The sequence below is a fragment of the Phycodurus eques genome, chromosome 11 (genome assembly GCF_024500275.1).
Source record: "Phycodurus eques isolate BA_2022a chromosome 11, UOR_Pequ_1.1, whole genome shotgun sequence".
Lineage (NCBI taxonomy): Eukaryota > Metazoa > Chordata > Actinopteri > Syngnathiformes > Syngnathidae > Phycodurus > Phycodurus eques.
In genome coordinates this window covers 6,090,144-6,111,791 of record NC_084535.1, presented here as the reverse complement: position 1 = coordinate 6,111,791, position 21,648 = coordinate 6,090,144, and positions in this window count along the sequence as shown.

Below are 21,648 nucleotides of genomic sequence, written 5' to 3'. Positions count from 1 at the left end.
AAAGGTTTGCAATTGCTGTAACATCTTTGCTCATTTCCGCCAAAAGGCACGAAGAAAAATGATGTCATTAGTAAACAGCAAAATAAGAGCAATTTACAATCTGTGAAATAGACTTAAAATTGTGCTTGCTGTCAACGATTGGAGCATTCATTGTCCTACATTCCAGCTCTTCTCCTTCATCACCCAAAAAGTCTTTAATGTCCCCTTCTTGTGTTGTCCCTCCTTTCAAAAACACTTTAACCCCATCAAAGGAAAATGGCCACCAATCTCATTTGTGCACGGGGACTTTTGCAAAGGTGGAGTCTCTTATGCTAGAAAGACAAGGAGGTGGTCCGCACCTTTGATCTCCCCTGGGGGGCAAATGGCTTTGGGATTGTCTTGCCCCCGCTGGCGGGGCTAAGCCGGGGACAGTGCAAGTCGCAGGGGGACGGGGGGACGGGGGGACGGGTTCATATCAAAGGTGCTTTATCTTCAGAGGCACATTAGTACACTATCTAAATGTTGATTTGTTCACGCCGACATCTGAGGAGCCCCTAAATGAGGCGACAAACGGAAACGCCCACCGAATGCAAATGCACACAGCGGTCAAGTTCACGTCTCTTGAAAGAGGATGTAAGGAATAATCCTATCCCTTTTTTTTTTTTTTGCTTTCGTCTTTCAGTCATTAACTTTAAAACCAATGTTGTCACTAAAAAATGCACGGCAGTAAAAAAGGCATTTGTTGACAAGTTGGCCAGGTCAAAGTAGTTCGACAAAGAACACGGCGGAACCTCTCAGGACCATTTGTACGGATTTCAAAGATCGATAGATGGAAATCCTGATACCACCGTTATGATTGGAAGAACTCTCTGGGAATTCCACTTGGACTGGTTTTCTTAGACATTTCTTAGAACAGCTCAGAAAAAGTATCGGAAATTGATTGGCGAATCAACATTTGAATTCGCATTGGAACCCTGATAGGATTGTGAGAATAAGCTAACCATCTATAACGTGAGTTCGGCACGTGAGTTCTTTTCGAGGGGGAGTTATGCTTCACTCATCTCACCTATAAAACATTTGTCATTTTCACACACGTTAAAATAACTTCAATCATGTAAAAACTTTTTTTTTTTTTTTTTTTTTAAACAATAACATCCTCAACCAAAGTAAAGCAAAAAAAAAAAAAACATAATTTGAGATCATTTGATTGATCATTTATATTTTATATGATTAAAATGGTAAAAGAGAAACGTGTGAAAATGAATGAAGAGTAGGAAAAAAAAGTGACAAATTAATAATAATTTGGAAAATACAAGAAAAAATACAATCTCACTATAAATTCCCAAGTAAAATACATAAATGAACCCACATCTATCTTATCTATCCATCCATCTCGAGCCGTCTGTCCGTCAGTTGCTCCATACTGTACATCTTTCTTTCTGCAATTAACATAAATGAGTGGCGTCCTGGCTGCTCCACCAATATAATTGTAAAGGACAAAAGCGATTTAAAATGACCGTGACAACTGTATTGGCACTATTGTTGTACAATCAAGCCAGTGCGCCGATCAAATGCTCGGAAAGCTGCTTTTTAAGGTCAACCAAAGCAGCGTTCACAATTGCTAGACTGTGAGCCACCTCCCAAAAGACCCGATGAAAAGTTGTTTGCGTTATTAGCAAACAGTGAAACGAGCACAAATTACAACCCGGATTCCATCTCTGATTCTTTTCCGCTGCCACAAGCAGAGACCGAACAACGCGGCGTGCTCTGGTCGTCTGTGTTGTGGCGTCGAAGCCAGTGATTGGAAACACCCTTTCGCCGCAGAAGCAGAAAAAAAAAAAGCCTCTGTTAAGTTTAAACGTAAGCACTGTGTGTGTTCTCCTCCGTTGTGGGTGGGAAACGTTGTATTACTCAGCATATCCCCGGCTGACAAAGGGACAAAAAGGTATCGATCTCAAGGCGGGGGCAGGACTTCATCAAACATACTGCCATGTGATTTGTCATTCACCAGCGTTGTCACTCACTTCGGCGAATGACCAATGAGCAGTCGGCATCAGACAGCGCTATATATACAATTGAACCGAATGTACTGAAGGGAACTAAATGTACTGATGAATTGAAAGTGAACCGAATGTACTGTTAACCACGATACGATTCGTTCGTGATTCGCTAAGGAGCGACGTACTCGTACGTATGAGCTGAATGTACTGATGAACTGAAAGTGAACTGAATGTAGTGTTTGCTACGAATGATTCATTAGTTGAATTTCTTTATTCACGATCCGCTAAGGAGCAACGTACTAGTATGTATGCAGTGTACTGTTCTGCGTTAGTGATTCACGCGGAAGTTCACTGCGAACTAATACGATGAGTGATTCGTTCACGCACGGAACAACGCATTGTGCAGCCAATGTACTCCTGAGTGATTTGAACCTTTCGTTCTCACGGGATCGCTATCACTTGCATCCATTACTCCACGCTAACGGCTAACGTTGAGTCAGTCAGTCAAGCACAGTTTACAAGTTTCCTAGTTCACAACACGTGACAACAACAACGACGTATAGTCCTTCGGTGAACGTGTTGAGTGAACGTGAACTTCAGGGCTGAATCAGGAACTGCTTGAGGAAGCACTTGAATGATTCTGTGAAAAAGAACTGAACAATTCGGTGAGCAGATCTTTTGAACAAATCTTTTTTGAAACTAACTGATTCTAGTGATTCAGTACACTCAAAAGAACTGCCATGGCCATCACTATTTCCATCTCGGTGCTCTGGCCTCTGTTTTCTGTTTTGCATTGTCGGCAGCCGTTGTCTCGTATGAACTGACCACATGGCGTAATTTGGTGATGTCGGGCTAGCGCTGGCTCCTGTACAAGCCTGATTAGCATTCCTTCCAGATAAAACAACCGTCGCTTAAATGCGCGTGAGCTAAGCCAGCAGGAAGTGATCTCAAGAGCTGATAGGAGACCCTGTGATTACCCGATGAGAGACCCGGGGTCTTCGGTGTGTGTGGAGACGCTTTAATCCGACATAACCCCTCCGTGTCCCGTACGGTCTCATCGCTAATCTTGTTTTAAATTATCTCCTAACTAGTGCCGTGGCCCGGCGGACACAAGCCTTATCATTTATTGATTATGTCTCTCAGATGAAAGGAGGAGCTTTCATTTCCACAAGAATGCGGCGCTCTCTTTGTGCCCATATGGAAGTGTTTGCCGGACAGATGTGCTATTTTTTTTCCTGTTGCTTGACAAGGGCCCACTGGTCACATAAAAATCAGAGCCTTCTATTACTGTTGATATACAATTGCTGCTCGCCCTTCATATTGACACAAATATCATGTGAATATACTGTACGCACAATGGGAAATGCATTTCATCAACAATATTTGCACACGGATGGCGCAGTAACACATTTAGACAGTCAATATAACTGTCACAGTTTGCCATTTCTGTCATGACACACAGCCAATCTGTCAACCAATCACGTTTTACTAGGCACAGTGATAAAGGCTTTGCTGATGATGCAATCAGTGTCAGAGTGTCAGACAATTATACTTACGAGATGCTACACCACGACCCAGTGAGAGTTAGGTCTTATCACATTTGCCTGTTCCCGTCCCAGTGGCTGTTGGAGATTCTGCTACAAGGTCACCAACGTGTGAGTTTCACTGTTTCTGCTCTCTGTAAATCGTTGATAAAGACAACACTGAAATCTGAACATTTCCTGACCTGCTATCTGTGGATTATGGGACATTGCATCACTTTGGTCCAAGACAACTTCCCTATCTTCCAAGCCTGACCCTCTCGACTGTGATGTGAACTGCTTTGTATCCTGACTTTAAATGGACCTGTCACCAGTGATCTTAAATTGATGATTAAAATCTTTTTCCGGGGCTTCGGTGTTTTGCACTTGGGTCCTTCCCCACGCCGGCCTCGTGTCACTAGCAGTACTCACAGTCTTATAGTCTTTATCCTCTGTGAGGAGCTGAGAAGAGCTGAGACATCTGTCTTAGGGCGGGCCATTCAATCAATGCACTGTGACAAAAACTGTTGAATTCTTTTTAATTCTATTTAATTTTGTCATTACGATATGTTTTTATAAAGTACGAGGGGCGGGCGATTACTCTTACTCAACGAAATATCTATAGGACAATCGATTCTAAAAAGGTTCCATAGTGACAGCCCCTGTTAAAAGCAAGTGCAGTGCATTGTCTTTCTCGTAAGGACAAACACAGAACAGGGACTTTAAAGTAGTTATCATGTGGATGTCATATTTTCAAGTGCTCAGCGTGCCATCGTCCCAAACTGTTTTCCAATGATTCAGACCCATGAGCGATGCAATGAATAAAATGAAGGGCTGACGAAACCCTGTGTATTAAGGCGGATACATTTGCAAACCTCAGTAATCGATTTGAACACAAACAAGCCTACTCAAATGTATCTAACATCACTATTTTCAGTCATTATTGTCTAAAAAAAACATTTAGATTTTAAAAATAGGAAACTATTACGTCGTCCGGCTTCCGCAGAATGAGGAAATAGGCGGAATCACAAAACACTTCACAGACATTTTGAGCATTCAAAAGCGTTAATAGAGTTGTAATCAAGCTATTTTCACCACTTTCAATTTAATCCCAAAACATTTTTTGTTATCTTTTCTTGTCATTCCCACATACGTTCCGGGGACTCATGTAGCAGAACCCGATGCGGCTGCAGATTTAATTCCGTGTGCCGAGAAGCCCCAATTGCTTGCAAATTGTGGCTCCCACACAAAATGATGGACATTTTGTCTTGGGATAATTGCTAATATGCCCGCGTTGTTGTTGCCATGCAGGCTGCGTGTGTATGTGGGGCTGCAATTTTGGCTCAGCCCCGGCTGGGTGCCGTGCGGTTTTTGCAGGAGCCTAATCACAAAGCCACAAGCATCTCAGCCATTTTGATAGGAGCCAAAGTGGGGTCGCTTTCACGTGTTTCGCCAGTCCTACATATACATGCATAGCAGTCGTTTTTCTTTTTTTTGGGGGGGGGCTTCTGCCGAGTCAGCGGAGACGGCTACGTCAAAACAGGGCGCATGTTGACAAATTGAAAATAGTGCGAATAAAATGGAAATAAATTGCAGGCGGTAGTAAAACATTATGGATTGCGAATCTAATGAGCAGGGCTGCGGTTTCACTCGCGCGGGCGATGGAACAAACCAGGACTTTTACCAACTTTTTCTTTCTTTCGCTTTTTTTTCTCTTCTTCTTGAAGATAAAGAATCATGAGCATCTGGAGACATTTTCCAGATGTTTTCGAAAGGAGGCTGAGTGAGGAAGGAGAAGAAGAGAAGATGAACGAGGAGAAAGAAGAAGAACGCCCTGTGATCAGTGTTGAGGCTTCATTCACTACTACCCAGCACAGGTGTATGGACTACTAGTGAAGCGTTATATGTTAACTAGTAGATTATTATTATTTTATTTTTTTTGTAAATGTCACTAGTAGCACAGAGTTGTCAACTATTCCACATTTTTGCCTCACTGGTAATATGTAGTTGTCCTATTAGTATGCCAAAAGACAAAGCGCTTACGAGTACACGGACCTTAAACTGATTGTCAAGAATAGCGAGTAAATGCTCAAACGGCTTTCCACGCAGGTGTTTCCAATCCTTCCAAACAACACTGTTTACAAAACAAGCGTTCCCAAACTTTACAGGGCAATTAACGCCTGTGTAGCGAGCGGCGTGGCTAAATGGTTTGCGGCCCACAGACCAGACCTGTTTTTTTTTTTGTTTTTTTTTTAATTGAGTGCTCCGACATCCAACAGTTGCCATAAGGGAACATTTGAAACTTTATTTTTTTATTTTATTTTTTTCCCTCCTTGTTGTTGTGCATGTAATTTACAGTCAAGCTGACGGACTTCAGCAAAACGTACTGTAAGCTCGCGTAACTGCAATCGCATGAGCATGCATCATTTTCTTGGCACGCTGAGGTTGTTTTGGAACTGCAGGTTTTTTGTTTTGTTTTTTTTCCACAGCGAGGCGAAATTAGCGAATGAATACAGTCATCTTTTTTAATTAATGTGGGGCTGCAGTTATATAACAGGTGCTGTAAAAGTTTGGAGATGATGATTATTTATATTTATGTCGCCGCAATCCCAAGATTCACCCTCGCGTTCCAAGTCTCACGCTCCTCCTTCGAGAGGCATGCGTTTGCCCCGGTGCTGTTTTTGCAAAGCATGTAAATTAGCGGTGTAATATATTGGCGGAGCAGCCAGGACACCTCTCGCAGCGCTGCTAATTTTACAGCCATCGAGCCATTATTCTTCATTACTGTTAGTCATGAGTCATTGAATGTGGCTCCCACACAAAAATAGGCTGGATGAGCTCAAAGTTAAAGTACAATATGTAACAGTTTGACCTGAACATAACAGCTGTGAGAATCTAAACTTCATGGGCATTCTTACAGAGTCCAATAAAAAGCCCAATAATTTGTCTTTCTGTTGCTTTAATGTCCTGACTCATATTGGTGGACCAGCCCGGACACATCTCGTGGTGTCCATCGGTCATCAGTTTAATAAATTAAAGCAGACTTATGTAACAATTTGACCTGAATACAAGCGCGGCGGTGACTTGAGATACGAGCGACCCGACTTCGGAATTTCTCCAGATATGAGCCGTCGTTCGGCCATTTAAAACAAAAGTTTTTTTTTTTTTTTTTTTTGGAGATACAATTTGAGATACCAGGGTTGTAGGGTGCCATTGAACTGACCTCACTTCACAACAAGCAAGAGTTTGCGAGAGAGTGCACAATTCTTCTTCTTCTGCTTCAAAAAAAGAAGCTCCAAGCATTTTAATGCCACTCCCACTTGAGGTTTACTGTTATACTAAACGTGAAACAAAGAGACTCACGCTTTGTATTTAAAACGAGCTTAACGCCAACGCATGATGGGAAACGCCTTAGACAGGCTAACAAATGAAAGTACTTTGGTCTCTTAATAATCAGAGCGTTACGACAGTACGTGTTATGCTGCTCTCGCTAACCTGTACCGACATATTTTGCGTCGCTTTCTTGCCATTCCCCTCAAGTGAAACATAGATTTTTTTTGGTCTCGATTTTTGCATTGGATCGTTTCTAAAATATTGGCCCTGTCAAAAAGTTGCGGCGATGACGGGACGGCGTTGCCAGAACTGTGTACTATGCCACTACGCGGAATATTAGCCCGCTATCCGCGGATCGCTCCAATCTGTTGTGACTGTGCCTTAAGATTATTTTTGGCGTTTTTCACACGCAATTTTTGAGGCAACTGTAATTTCTAGTTTCACTTTACAACCCGGAGTCGGCTTCTCTCTTTTCCACTCCAATTTCCTGAAGACGAACGTTTCCGTCACCCCCCTTACACACACGGCCAAGGAGTTCATCCCCGCTCCTCAGAGATCTGAGGACGGCGTGAGGAATGCGCGTCCTTCCTGACATTACAACACTCTTTATCAACTAACAAGAGGAGTAGGAGGGGAGCGGATGATGTTCAGATGTTAGAAAGAGTTTGGGGAACGGAGGAGGGGGGCCTGAGCGGGCTCTTTTGTGCCCTCTTATCTGACAGGATATGAAGCAACTCAATGAGTTTGGCAAAATAGCTTCCATCAATGGTCATTGAGCAACAAGAGGCATCCCCCCTGACATGAGGCCACAAGGCAGGCAGAGGAAGAGAACAGGCAGGCAGGCGGCCCCGGGGGGTGTTTGTGGATGTTCCGAACGCTCCCTAATTGCCCCTCGATAAGACCCGGCAGCAGTTTTTCGCCGGTAGTTGCGATGGCTATCGGCCGCAGCTTTGAAACGCGTAAGTGACGCGGGCGCTTTTGACAAATGGCCACACTTTTAAGTGGAACCGAATATAACCGCCCCAAACAGACACACACACACATGTATGGACGTATACACACGCTGCAGTTTGACAATATTATTTTTGTTAATGAGATCCAAGGGGACATCGTTTTCCTGATGTGGTGCCATTGAAGCTGCTGTATTAAAGGCTTGTGCTCCTCTCCTGCTGCTCAGACACCAACTGCATCCCAGTTATTAAGGCAGGAAGTCCCCACTGTACACTATAATGAGAGAGGGACATATGTCTTTTATTTTTTCATTTTTGTTTCAATTTAACTGCACTTTAAACGACACTTTGGATTCTGTCATAAATGTCGCTATGTGAGCCGATACGATCCAATACATGAGAAGTATTACCGGTAGACAAAATTAAAATACTGTTCATAAATACTGCAAATACATCAAAAAGTTCTAAAAAGTTTTTTTTTTTTTTTTTTTTTTTGAAAAACAATTTTAAAAACTCTTTTTTTAAAAAAAAAATCCATTTAAAAACATTGTTTGGATTTGTACTATCGTCGAAGCGTTCCTTTTTAAAAGTTGTCCACTGGAAAAAAAATTGTTAGTTTCTCAAAAATAATTCTAACAATTTCTAGCAATTTATTGGCTTATGTTTTCAGAAAAACAACAAAATATATTATTTTGTTTATATTCATTGTTTACATTAATGTATTTTTTGTTTTTACCCATAAATTAAACATTTAAAAATGTCAGAAATGCCATTTCTTGGCTGTTCAAGGATTTGCCAATTTTAAATAATTTAAATATTGTTGTATTTGCATTTTTGAATTTTCTTCAGAAAAATAATGTGTATAAAAAAACTCATAAATGCATTATTCATTTAAAAAATATATATTTTACATTTATCAGAATAAATGAATGAATGAATAAATAAAATAAATATTTGGTATTTCTATTTTTAACCATTAACAGACAAATACATTAATTGCCAACAACTACTGTACTTTTAAACGCCCCCTAATAAAGTAAAATCTAATTAAAAAAAATAAATTACACATATGGGAAAAAAATAATTTATATTTAATTTTATTTGAGTTATGGGGCAAAGATGGTGATTTCTTTGTATTTCTATGACTTTGGGTTTTTTATTGTTGTTGTTAAGAGACGTTCAATATTAGCAACAGCCAGTCGACTAAAGCAGCTGCATAGTGAAAATGTTGTTGTTTTCCACCACAACCAACAAGCTACATTTAAAATAATAATTTAAAAATAATAAATGATCATTTTTTTGGTTTTGTTTTTTGCTTTAACATGGCGTGATAAATGACAGTGGCGCTGGTCACACCATGCCTAAAACAATATGCCTTCTCCCGGCTACACAACAGTTCCTTCTTCTTTCAACAATTGAACACTAATGCGTCCTAATGGGATTGAATTACAAGCCAATGTGGCCTGAAGGCACTTTCTGACAGCATCTCTTTTTCCTCCCTCACACTTAAACATCCCATAATGCACCTTTCATTCACAGGCTGACACTGAGTCTCCTTTGTGCACCTTTCGCAGAGTGTTGCGCATTCTTCCCGGTAACGGGCATTCGATTCAAATCGAGGGTGGTCTTTCTCACCCTGACGCTCGTGTCCCACTGATTCGCCTGCTCTGCGTTTGTCGAGTGGTTTAATTGCAAGCAGACCAAAAAGAAAATGGATATTGGGGATCACGCCGAGTCAAAATATGGCTCCATCTGGATTCAATGATTCTATAAATGAATGCCATGTGATGCTGATTTTACACTTTACGCTTCAAACAATGACATTAATCCCGAGCTGGAATAAAAAGGAGCTGCTCACTTATCCTCGTAAACATGTTTGACAATGAGAACACTTCACAGCTCAGTCGATAAGGTATTTGAGCTTTTCCGCTTTTAAAGAAATAAAGACATTTGGAATCACCGGGAGAGATGCAACGCTGGGATGTATCCAAGTACAAGCAGGAACGCACGACATACTGTATGTGTCAAAACAAGTATGACAGGAAACAGGAGCGTATAATTATACTTAAGGTGCGTTTATGAATTCAGCACATCTCCACTTGATGCAGGTGTAATTAGGAAGCTGCCACTAACTGGCAGGGAGGAGTTAAATAAAGCTCAAACTGCTAATTAGTGAGGTGGGTCTTCGTAATTAGTCACGCCTTCCTTCGCAATAAACGACCGGCAGCTTTATTGGTTTTCGTACAGCAGCAGGATTGTGTTTACCTCATCCAAGGGGTCTTGTGTCGGCGCACGATTATGCAAAAACACTTGGAAATTGGTGTAAAGTGGTGCCTTGAATGAATGTGGCGGGATGTTTGGTGGTGTTCGGAAGGGCCGTAGGCGCAGAATGGCAGCCGCGCTTCCGTCAGACTGCCTCAGGGCAGCTGTTGCTACACCAGTAGCTTACCACCATTATCGGAATCTGAACAGTATAAAAGGAATACATTCTGCCTTGGTTGAGGTCTTCGCTCTACCGACTGCCAATCTAGTTTGTCTCGGAGATGTACAGAGGATCTGAAGATGGTGCAGGTTGTTGATGTCACGTTGCGGGAACCGAAACAGGCGAAAACAAAGCCCGCCTTCATCTGTGATGCTTTCACATGTGTTGAAACAACCAAACGATTAGCTCCACCCCCCTCCCTTGCTTTGCTCCCCGCCACTCCGCCTTCGTGTTGGGCACAGCGGAGCCGCTCGGCTTGTGCATGGAAACAACTGCGGCTGGCTCTGTTTGCTTCTGATGGAGGCCACATGACAAGGAGGTCAGAAGCAAAGCGGGAGGGAGAAGGCGCCGTGTGTGATCTCGCCACACTCGTTCCCAATGCCCTTTTGATGTGCATCCCACCCTCCCCCCAATCCCACCTTTAACTTATTTCAAAAGAACCCCACTCTCACTCACGGCTCGGTCGCCACGCACGAGCTTCAATTAATGACTTAGGCGGACACTTTCTTGGATCATAAAACATCAAATAATGGCGGCGGAGAACCTGCACTTTTTTTTTTTTTTTTTTTAAATTTGATCACTATGGACTTCCTGCGCTCTCTCGGAAGAGAGGAAAAGGGTGGCGGGGAAACAGGATGGGGAGAGATGTGTGAAGGAGGGGAGGTGAGAGGGGTGAAATATGATCCGGAGTCTGTGTCGCATTAGCCTTCACAGGCGCTGTGGCAGACGCGCTGGCACCACAGAGCGAAGAAGACAACGGCGACAATGGCGGAGGCGGTGGGCCGAATACCCTCCCATGAAAGGACACACAAACAAAGTCTTCAGGACCCATTCCTTAAAATAAACAGCAAGTCAGTTGGTCGTTTTGGTTCCAAGCCATTTAGGTCGATGAAAATGTAAGAATTTTAGAAGTCCCGAACACTGTCCCAGTGGCACTCCCTGGAAAGTTTGGAAGAACAATTGCCTAGATTAGCATGGAAGTTGCTGGACATATCAATCCTGAAAGGACACATGGAAAAAGTCTTAAGAGCCCTCTTTTGGTATGAACCAATTTATCTTGATGAAAATGTATGCATTTTATTTTAAGGGTCTCAAACACAATCCCAGTGGCACTCCCTGAAAACGGTGGCCACAGGGGCTGCGGCAGTGGCCGTTTTGGCTTGAAGCCTTTTGTCCAAATGAAAATTTCATAATTTTAAAGGTCCCGAACACTTTCCCAGTGACACCCTGGAAAGTTACAGAAAAAATTGCCTCGATAAAACGGAATTTTCGTTTTGGTTTGAAGCAATTTATCTCGATGAAAATGTACATACGGTATGTTAGCGGTCCCGAACACAAACACTGGAAAGTTAGGAAAAAAAGGGACCTATTTCATGCAGAATCATGAAAGCTCACATGAAAAAAGGCCCAAGACTCATGCTGAACACAACCCAAATGGCACCCCTTGGAAATTAACATTTTTAGCCCCAATAGAAATTTATCATGAACGCTCACATGAAAAAGCCTCAAGAACCCTTGCCTGAAAATAAAAAGGAAGACAACCGGTTTGATGAATATTTACCTATTTTAGGGGAGCCGAACACAACCCCTGTGGCACCACTTGCAAATTCCGAAGGACATGGAATTTGGTGGACATATAACGTGAACGCTTACACAAAAAGTGAAGAACCCATGCCTTCAAATCAACCGGAATTGGGCTATTTTGGTTTGCAGTAATTTATTCAGATGGAAATTTAACGATCTTAGGGGTCCCAAACACGTGCCGAGCGGCACACCATGGAAAGTTAGGGGCAAAAAACGCCCCGATTAACACGGAATCTGGTGTACGTCTATCATGAGCGCTCACACATAAAAGACTCTAGAACTAATGCACGAAAATAATCAGGAAGTCAGACGTTTTGCTTTGAAGTGATCTATCCTGACGAAAATCTATTTTAAGGGTCCCTAATGACACAGGAAAAGTACACGCAGGATTGCCGTCGTAGCCCACTCGTCACCGCCCTCTCCGTCTCCGTCTAAGTCACCTTTGTACCTGCGCCTCACACATCATCACACACGTGGCCTCTTGGCTTGTCATCCCGCAGGGTCACGGTCAAGCCGGCGCTCCCTGCTCTGTGTCATGTTGACTCCATCCTGCTCTGTAATTTCCTCTTTTTCTTCTCCCCCCACCCCTTGGTGTCTAGCGTCTTTTCCCGTAAAGAATGTGTCTCCTGTCGCTGCACCAACAACAGCGTCAGGAGGCTAAACAGCCTATTTTGCCGTCTGACTCAGTTATGGAACGCTGTAAGCATTCCAAGAATTCCGGATTTGTTTTTTTGTTGTTGTTTTTTTTTGCACCCGCAACATTGACGCCACCTGAGGCAATGCCATCGATACACATCACAGCGCACTTCCTGTGTTTGCTTTAAGGGATTCAGCTGTTTCACATTCAGACATCCCAAAATCCATTTTGATAGATGTACAGATTAGCCTGAAGTGCTGCCTCCACAAGTGAAAATACAGTATTCTGTTTTATCTTGATTTCACTATTACTTTTACTTAGAATGCATTATTAGGGATATGTTCAGACATCCCGGTATAAAAGTGTGGAATATGTGAGGACATGGAAGAGCATCCATTATGACAGGAGCAGGCAAGGCTTGCAGAGGAGAGACAGAGCGTTGAGGAGTGGAGGGAGTAATGAGTAGGTCTGCTCAGGACAGAGAAGGCGACACAGGGAAGAGGGATGACGGGGGTGGGGGGGGGGGGGTTGAGCGTCTCCACTCGTCTCCTTCTTGGCTCCTCTTTGGCGTCTGTGATCCTCGGACCCTTCACGCAATTGCCCTTATTACAAGGCTTCCCCGTTTGGCGCGGGCAACACTACAGAAAAAAAGAATACATTTTTTTAAAAAAAGCAGCAATTACATTTAATTAGGCTGCAGAGGGCCTATAGGGCGAGCCTGCCCCATCCCGGAAAAAAACCTCAAGAGGAGCACAGACTCCAGGTAACGCGATGGGGGGAACTTCAAAGGCACGAGTCAAAGTTACTGCGCCATTAGTGGAGTCACCGCAGAAGTGCTGCGAGGCCGCCGCATCATTGTGAAGGAGAGAGAGAGGGCGAGAGAGAGATATATGTCTATTTAGAGAGACGAAAACAGACAGCGCCTCTCTAAACATTGTTTGTGCAGCATGGTGAGGTTTGAGATATTAATGAGTCACCACAGGACTCGACATGCCCGGAAATTTTGTGCATGTATTGGAGTGAACAAGGATTTTAGTCGGTCCCGAACCCAAGCCTTGTAGCACACCCTGGAAAATTGATTAGGCTCAATCAACAATGAATTTGTTGGACATATATACCATGAAAGGATGCTCAAAAAAAGTCTCAAAAACCCATGCCTTAAAATGAGCAGCAAGTTGGCTGTTTTAGTTTAAAGTAATGTATCCTAATGAAAATGTATGTATGTTAGGGTTCCTGAACTCGACCCCAACGGCAAAAAAAAAAAAAAAGAGCCCCGATCAAACGGAATTTAGTGTTAGCGTGAACCCCAGCCCACACAAAAGAGGACCCATGCCTGAAAATTAACAGGAAGTGGGCTGTGTTGGTTTGAAGCGATGTATCTTGATGGAAATTTATGTATTTAAGGGACCCCAGACCTGTGGTATCCCATGAAAAATTGGAAAAGAATGTGGCGCAATCAACATGGAATTCGGTGGACATGCAGTATATATCATGAAAGGATGCATAAAAAAAGACTCAAGACATCCTGACTTAAAATGAAAAGGAAGTCGAACGCTTTGGTTCAAAGCAGTTTTAAGGGGTTCTGTACTCGATCACTGTGGCATCCCCAGGATAGTTAGGAACAATTTTAGCTCCAATAGACAGAAAATTCGGTGAACATGTCAATAGTGCAAAGAAGGCCATTTGGTTTGAAGCAATTTATCCAGAAGAAAATGTACATATTTTAGAGGTCCTCAACATGATCCCAGTGGCACTCCCTGGAAAGATTGAAAAAAAACAAAAAACTGCCCTGACATTTCTATCATAAAGGGACACACAAAAAAAATCTGTAAAAATAGGCATCCTCATTAAAGAGTCAGACTATCCTTCCATCAATTTTCTGAACCGCTTACCCTCACTTGGGTCGCGGGCGCGCTGGAGCCTATCCCAGCTGACTTTGGGCGAGAGGCAGGGTACACCCTGAACTGGTCGCCAGCCCATCACAGGGCACATATAGACAAACAACCAGTCACACTCACATCCACACCGACGGGCAATTTAGTTTTCAATTAACCTACCATGCATGTTTTGGGGATGTGAAAAAAGGGTGTATTTCTTGATTCAGTTTAATTCTGCCTCATGACTGCTTCAGTAACTTAGAACTGATGCTGACTCACACTTCTGACCAAAGTGGAAAATTCTCCCTTTCAAAGGAATTCAATGAGACAGAGTGACTCCACACAGGTGAGCAACACATGGCATTGTTCACAGTGTTGCAATGCGAAACGAGGAGACGAGTGGGGATTAAGTTTGATGCGTGCAAAAACACAATTTCTTGACTATGTTCTCACATCTAAAATTAGTTTTCACCAAGTATCTAAAAAAGTACAATTTAAAACATATATAGTAAAAGATATACGTAAGAAATATAAGAAATATAAAAAAATGATAATACAATGTAAGAAATACATAAAGATAAATAATACAAAAATACCAAATATATATACTATAGTAAAAAGTATAGTAAGAATACAAATGCAATAAAATATAGTTGAGTACACATCATAAAAAATATCTAAAAAGCCACAGTCAAACACACAAATACAAAATGAAAACACTCGCAAGGAGCATGGAGGAAAAATGAGTGGTAAACGGCCGACGACGCCCCTTAAAGGCACACATCAACACACAAACCTACGACCGTGTGTGTTTGCGTGTACTTGAGACTTTCGGCTAGTTTGCCTGATTAAACCATCTTTTTTTATTTTATTACAAAGGAATAATTTTTTTGGAATCATCTTTACTTTTTTGTTTTATTCTCTGTAATTGTTTGATGTTCGATTTTTATATATGTACTTAACTTTGTTTCAGCTAAGTCTTTTTTTTTTAAAATCATTATTATCGATGAATAAAGTTGAGTTGAGTTTTTTTGTGTTTGAATAAGTTTGACATTTTCCAATATACTACTATTAACTCCACAAGGTTAGTTATCCAAAACATTATTCGCATTATTATTATTGTCACTTGTCGTATTGCCCCAAACGGGACGACTGCTCACGTTCCAAAGCGTCTGCCGCTCTCAGGCAGCCTTGCCTGTGCGCTAATGCGTCTTTTGTAGTTAAGCGTGGCTCCATCCATTTTTTTTTTCTTTTCTTTCCGCACCACAAATTGGTCTCATGCTGCGTCATGATTTACTGTCTCCGTTACGGTAATCACTACCAGATCCGCGCTCACCGTCGACGACACCAGCGGCTGCTGGAAACTTTGACGGACGGCCGTGCCGAGCCGGGCCGGCTGTTGTCGCCTGTGTCACCAAGCAGCAGGCAACGGCTGTGCTGATGATTCTCGCCAGGTTTAAATAAATCCAATGCGCTGGATTAACCATTTCCCTCTGTTCGTGTGGTTAACGAAAAATTGGTATAACATTAAATCTAGCAAGGGGATCATAATAAAATGGGGTAAATACAGTCAGTGGCTATAAAGTCTACACACACCAGTTCAAATGCCAGGTTTTTTTTGTGATGTAAAAAACAAATGAGACCAAGATTAAATCCTTTCGAAACGCGTTCCACCTTTAATAAGATGTATAACCTGTAAAACTCACTTTTTGAGAGGGGAAGCAAAAGTAAACAACTGAAATTATGGGATGTGGCTGAGAATTCAGAATCAACCAGTCACATATTGTACAAACTCAGCACACACCTGCCACCATTTAAAGTGCCTCTGATTAACCCCAAATAAAGTTCAGATGTTCTGGTAGGCTTTTCCTGACATTTTCTTTTTTTTTTTTTTTTTTTTGCTTTCTAGCAGAAGCTTGAAGGTTTTGTGCTAACACTGACTACTAAATGGAACCGTGTTTAATTGCATGCACCTTGTCCAAGGCCCACATTTTATAGTGCTTATCCTCATTAGGGTCACGGTCAGATGGAGCATCATCCCAGCTGACTTGGAAATTTTGAAGTCGTCAATGAAGTGAACAAGCACGTTTTTGGAATGTGGAAGGAACGTCGGAAGGGAAAAAAAGGGCAAGCAAACTGGAGCCAAGATTCGAACCCAGGACCTCAAAACTGTGATGGTGACATGCTAACCGCGAGACGACCATGCTGCCTGCGAAATATCAATCAGTAAGTTATGCAATGATGCAAAGGTTTACTGATCATTGCACACACCATAGTTTATTTTATACAAGAGGAGACTGTGCGCGGCAAAAAAAAAAACAACAACAACGTTACATCGAAGTGCAGATTGTGGAACTAATACCAGTGTGATTATTAGTGTTGTTTATTTTGGCCACTATAGGACTATAGGTGTGAAAAAAAACAAACACAAAAACAAAGGCGGCATTCCCGTGGATTGCATGCGTCTCCCGTCTGTGACAGCTGAGAGCACGCGACGATAAATCATCAAGTCGAGCATTTCCATTGGTCACACTTGTGGAGAGGCGTGGGGGTGAACCGCAAATCCTGATTTATGTCAGTGTCACATAAATATGATGCACGTCCGTCCCAAAAGAGAAATACACAAGCATATACTTTTGTGGACCTCAGAATTGGGGAAAACTGTTCGCTGTTTGATCCCCGACCATGAAAATACGACGCTCGGCCATCAAGGCAACTTTAACTCTTTGAGGATGTTCAATTTACATTCATGTAAATCCGGCCGTCCCTGTCATTAGGAGACAGTTCTCTACTGTCACAACTACACCGTACATTATCTTATTATTGCTAATTTAGTTGTTTTAAAAAAAATAATAAAATAAATACGTGAAAATAGAAAAATAAATGCAAAATCAAATGGTAAAAAATAAGTAAATTCAATTAGCAAATTAAATTAAATGAACAGTCAAAACTAAATCATTCAACTATTATGAATGATCCCCCCCCCCCAAAAAACACTCATAAGTAAATAATACATGTATTTTAAATTCCATTTTAAAATTTAAGTAATAGCTATTTCTAAAACTGTAATGCATTAAGAAATTACATACAAATTTAACATGGAAAAAAAGTATTTTAAGTGAATTTATTGTACTTTTCTTTAGTTTAAATAAGAAATAATACATTTAGTGTTTATTTAATTACACTTTTACAATACAAAATAGTACTAAATTTCATAGTAATTAATTGAAGTTAATTCATTAAATTATATAGACAAGTAATATTTATAAATAAGTAATACACGTAATTTAATGTACTTTTAAAAACACATTTAACAGTAATGAATAAAATATTTTTTGTGTGGAAAAGCTACAAATTCAACACTAACAAATAATAAGTGTTGAATAAAAGTTTTTCTAACAGTAATAAATCAACAATACATCAATAATTAATTACATTGGTAAAATAACTTCAACGGTAAATAAAATATAAATCATTAAATTGAATTGTGAACTTATACAGAAAGTTACAAGTAAATATTACGTCAATTATTTTTTTTTAAACTATTTTAATTTGTTTTTGAGATTGTAATATTAATATTATTGACAAATATTTTTTTTTGTCTGGCGCTCTCTGCTCAGGCTGCCCCCCGCGACCCGACCCCGGAGAAACATAAGAAAAACATTTGATCATTAAAACTACACCTCATATATCTTCACGATGCAAATTGCCTTCAACTGGAAGCAATTTCAATCCCCACAGGCACGCCAAAACGTTTTATATACATATATATATAGGATGCAAGAGGCAGTGGTTGGAAAAGTGTGTCTCCCCATTCCATAGCTGATAGATAAAGACAAAATAGAGCGCGGGACCTGCTGCATCGTCACCAACCGCCAGCGAGACCACCGTGCTAACCAAGCACACGAGGTTTTGATTTTTGGCCGACGTCGCATGTGAATCATGCGTGTGCGCAAACCCCAGACAATGAAAGTGCTGATGTCACTCACATATTTTTTATTTATTTATTTATTTATTTTTTTTTACACGATGACAGCTTGTCTTTGCCCTGAACAATTATCGACAATTTCATGATGAACTCGCCTTATTATTCCCTGAGAGGCAACAGGCTGCATCCCAACACTCCCTTTTCACCGCACTTTAGGCCTATTGGCAATTTGCTTCCAGGTCATTAAATGAGCGCATGATCGCACCCTGACCAAAAATAAAATGTTAAAAAAAATCAAATTACTGAGATTCAAGTGTCTATTAGATAGGGATGGGCGAGGGATTTCACAGTAGCTGCAGAAATATTAAGCGTTTTTTGCAGAGGATAAAGAATATATGCCTGTGAGTATCATTGTACTGTCTGTCTACGTGTTGTTGCACCGTTTGTGTTCAAATATCCGTTGCTTTAAGGCTTCTAACACCGCACCATCAATGCTAGTTTCGTTAGCTGGTCTATGGTGTTTCATAGTCTGCGTTAGCATTAAGCTAAAATTACTTTTGCAAGACACTATTATGTGGTTTGGTTAAACACACAACCAGTAATTCTCTTTGTTTCATATTTAATTTTGGAATCGATATCGTGTCAGTAGTAATAATCTTTTAAACGACTTAAATTGGAACACAAACAGCAGCAAAGTACTAAAGTCGACAGTCTTCTGCATTACATCATCAAATGTAGTTTGTATGTATTATACTGCCCCTGGTGGCCAAGACACACACACCAGAAGGAGCAGCACAATGCCCATTGAATTATAATGATGCACAACCTGTTGAAGTCTTTTACATTCCATTGACTTATGTTATAAAATAACTGCGTGTTTTTTGTTGTTGAAAGTACCACACTGTAGAGTGCTATTTTTCTGAATGGTGCACGTGAATTTCTCGGGGGGGGGGGGGACTAAATAAAATGATATATTGCCATCTACTGGCGGTCACAATTTGACCAAAAATCACCACGGACGCATTAAAGATGGAGGGGAAGTGTGATTAAAGTCAATGGCTCCACATTGGAACGTATACATAAAAACACAGACTGGCTATTTTAGCATCTTTGGGAAGCTTCTGAGCATAAAAAAAGGTTGCATAGCTCTCCCGCTCTCTCGCAATCTCTTCTCTTCCCTCGTCCTCCTTTCAGTAAACACTTTAACACGAGTGGCAATTTTCGTGCGGCTGATTGAAGAGTAAAGCCGCCGCCGCGCAGACTCCTCGCCGGTCGAACGGCCGTGTCTCGCCTTCACGCGGTCGCTCACTTTGCGCTATCAGTCATTTGGAGTGATTTCCCCCCCCCCCCCCCCCCCGTGATGTTCATCCTCGCAGTCTCGAGGGCCCTCCAGGAGTCGTGGCGGGGCCCCTCGAGGTCTCAACCAACTCGCCGTCGTCTAACACAGGGATGGCAAAAGTCTGGCCTGCTCTGTTTTTTTCCATCTGACCCTCATTCACACTCTCAAAAGTCTCGTAATATTGAGTGCATTACATTCACTGTATCCCCCCCCCCAAATGAATTAGTTAATTAAAATGTATGTACAGTGGTCACGAGTTTTGAAGTTACGAGTCAAGTCGATTTTTGCTTTGCGTTGTGGGCAGGGGCGTAGCCGAGGTGTGGCAGCGGACACCATCCGCTGAAGGGTGAGCACTCCGAATATTCTGCTCAAAGGTCCATCAGCAGCATTTCGACAATAAAGGGCCATTTTTCTTCAATGAATTCCTAACAAAATGTTTATTTATTTTTTTATTTTTTTAGGGGGCTTAGTCAAATAATTGCAATGGGCAAAATGTATTTGTTATATGGGTAAATTTAATGACTTGCTTGGTCACAGAACAAATTATCCATGTAAGTCAAAGTTTTTCAACAATTTTTAAAATGTATGTCTCCAATTGAATAATTGGTTAATTTAATTATTGTATGTAAAAAATGTGAAACAATTTTACATAGATGATAATGTTTTTATTATAATATTTATAATAATTATATATATCCTATATCAAAAAATATATTTGTATATATAATTGTATTAAATAATTGTTTAAACTATAAATAAAAACAATACAATAAATAATTGTATTTATTTATTTTATATATATTTTTTTAATTTATGTATCAACTAAATAATAAACTCGTCTAGTTATTGTAAATATTCTAAAATATGTTAAATAATACATTTTACAAAAACAACATTTTAATGTATTGATTTATCATTAATTTATTGTATATATAATAGTAATAAATATATTTATTATAAATAATTGTATTCTATTAAATGAATTAAAAAAGTTGCAACATAAACAATTGTACATTTTCAAAATATTTAAATAATTGGTTAACTGTCATTATTAATTAAAAATAATACTGACAATGAGTTATTATTTAATTATTCAAATAAACTACATGTTTTGCATCCATATTTTGACTTTACTTTTTACCTTATGCCTGAAGGGTTTCAACAATGAAATATTTGAGCACAAAAGTTGACCCAGCTCAGCTCTAACACAAGAAACCACATCATTTCTCCCTTGAAAAAAATAAATAAAAATAATAATAAATCCCGTCCCCCTCTTCATCATCACAACTGAACCCCCAAACTCCCCAAAGCAGATTACAGCCGCAAGTGGCCGAGGCCTCCGAGAAGTCACTAAGGCTAATCTTAGCCTCCCCGAAAACCTTCAATAATACCAAGAGAAAACACACAAGTAACCGCAGATTATGTCTAGACGGGACCTTAATCTTCTCATCTTCTCTTGACGGCTCATTCTAAGAACTTGCAGATGGACGTCGCTGACGATCGCCCGTGGAGCTCGCGTGCCGAAAGCAACATTTTGACGATCATCGACGCTGACATTTTTCGGTTGGGTTCTTTTTTTAAAAGCGGTACAGGCTCCGCTACTTTCTCTTGCTGTTTACTGTTTAACTTGCAGTTTCTCTTCCAATGACTGTGGTGTCAAAAACACTCAGTTCTTTTTCTTACTGTAGATGATTTTTTATTTTGTATTTTTAAGGCTATCAAAGATGTGCCCTGGGACTCGACTTTTGTGATCTGCGATTAAAAAAACAAATAAATACAGTGCCGCAGAAAAGCGAGTCCATTTTAACCCGCCTGCTCCCTATTCACATCTTGAGTTGCACTCATGAGTCACGTGACACCCGGCGACTTAAAACGCCAAATTTGGATATTTTCACCAAGGGGTGTACTCACTTTTGTTGCAAGCAGTTTAGACATGAATGGTTGTGTGCTAAGGTATGATGAGGGGACTGTAAATTTACACTGCTATACAACCTGCGCACTGACTACATTATATTGGAT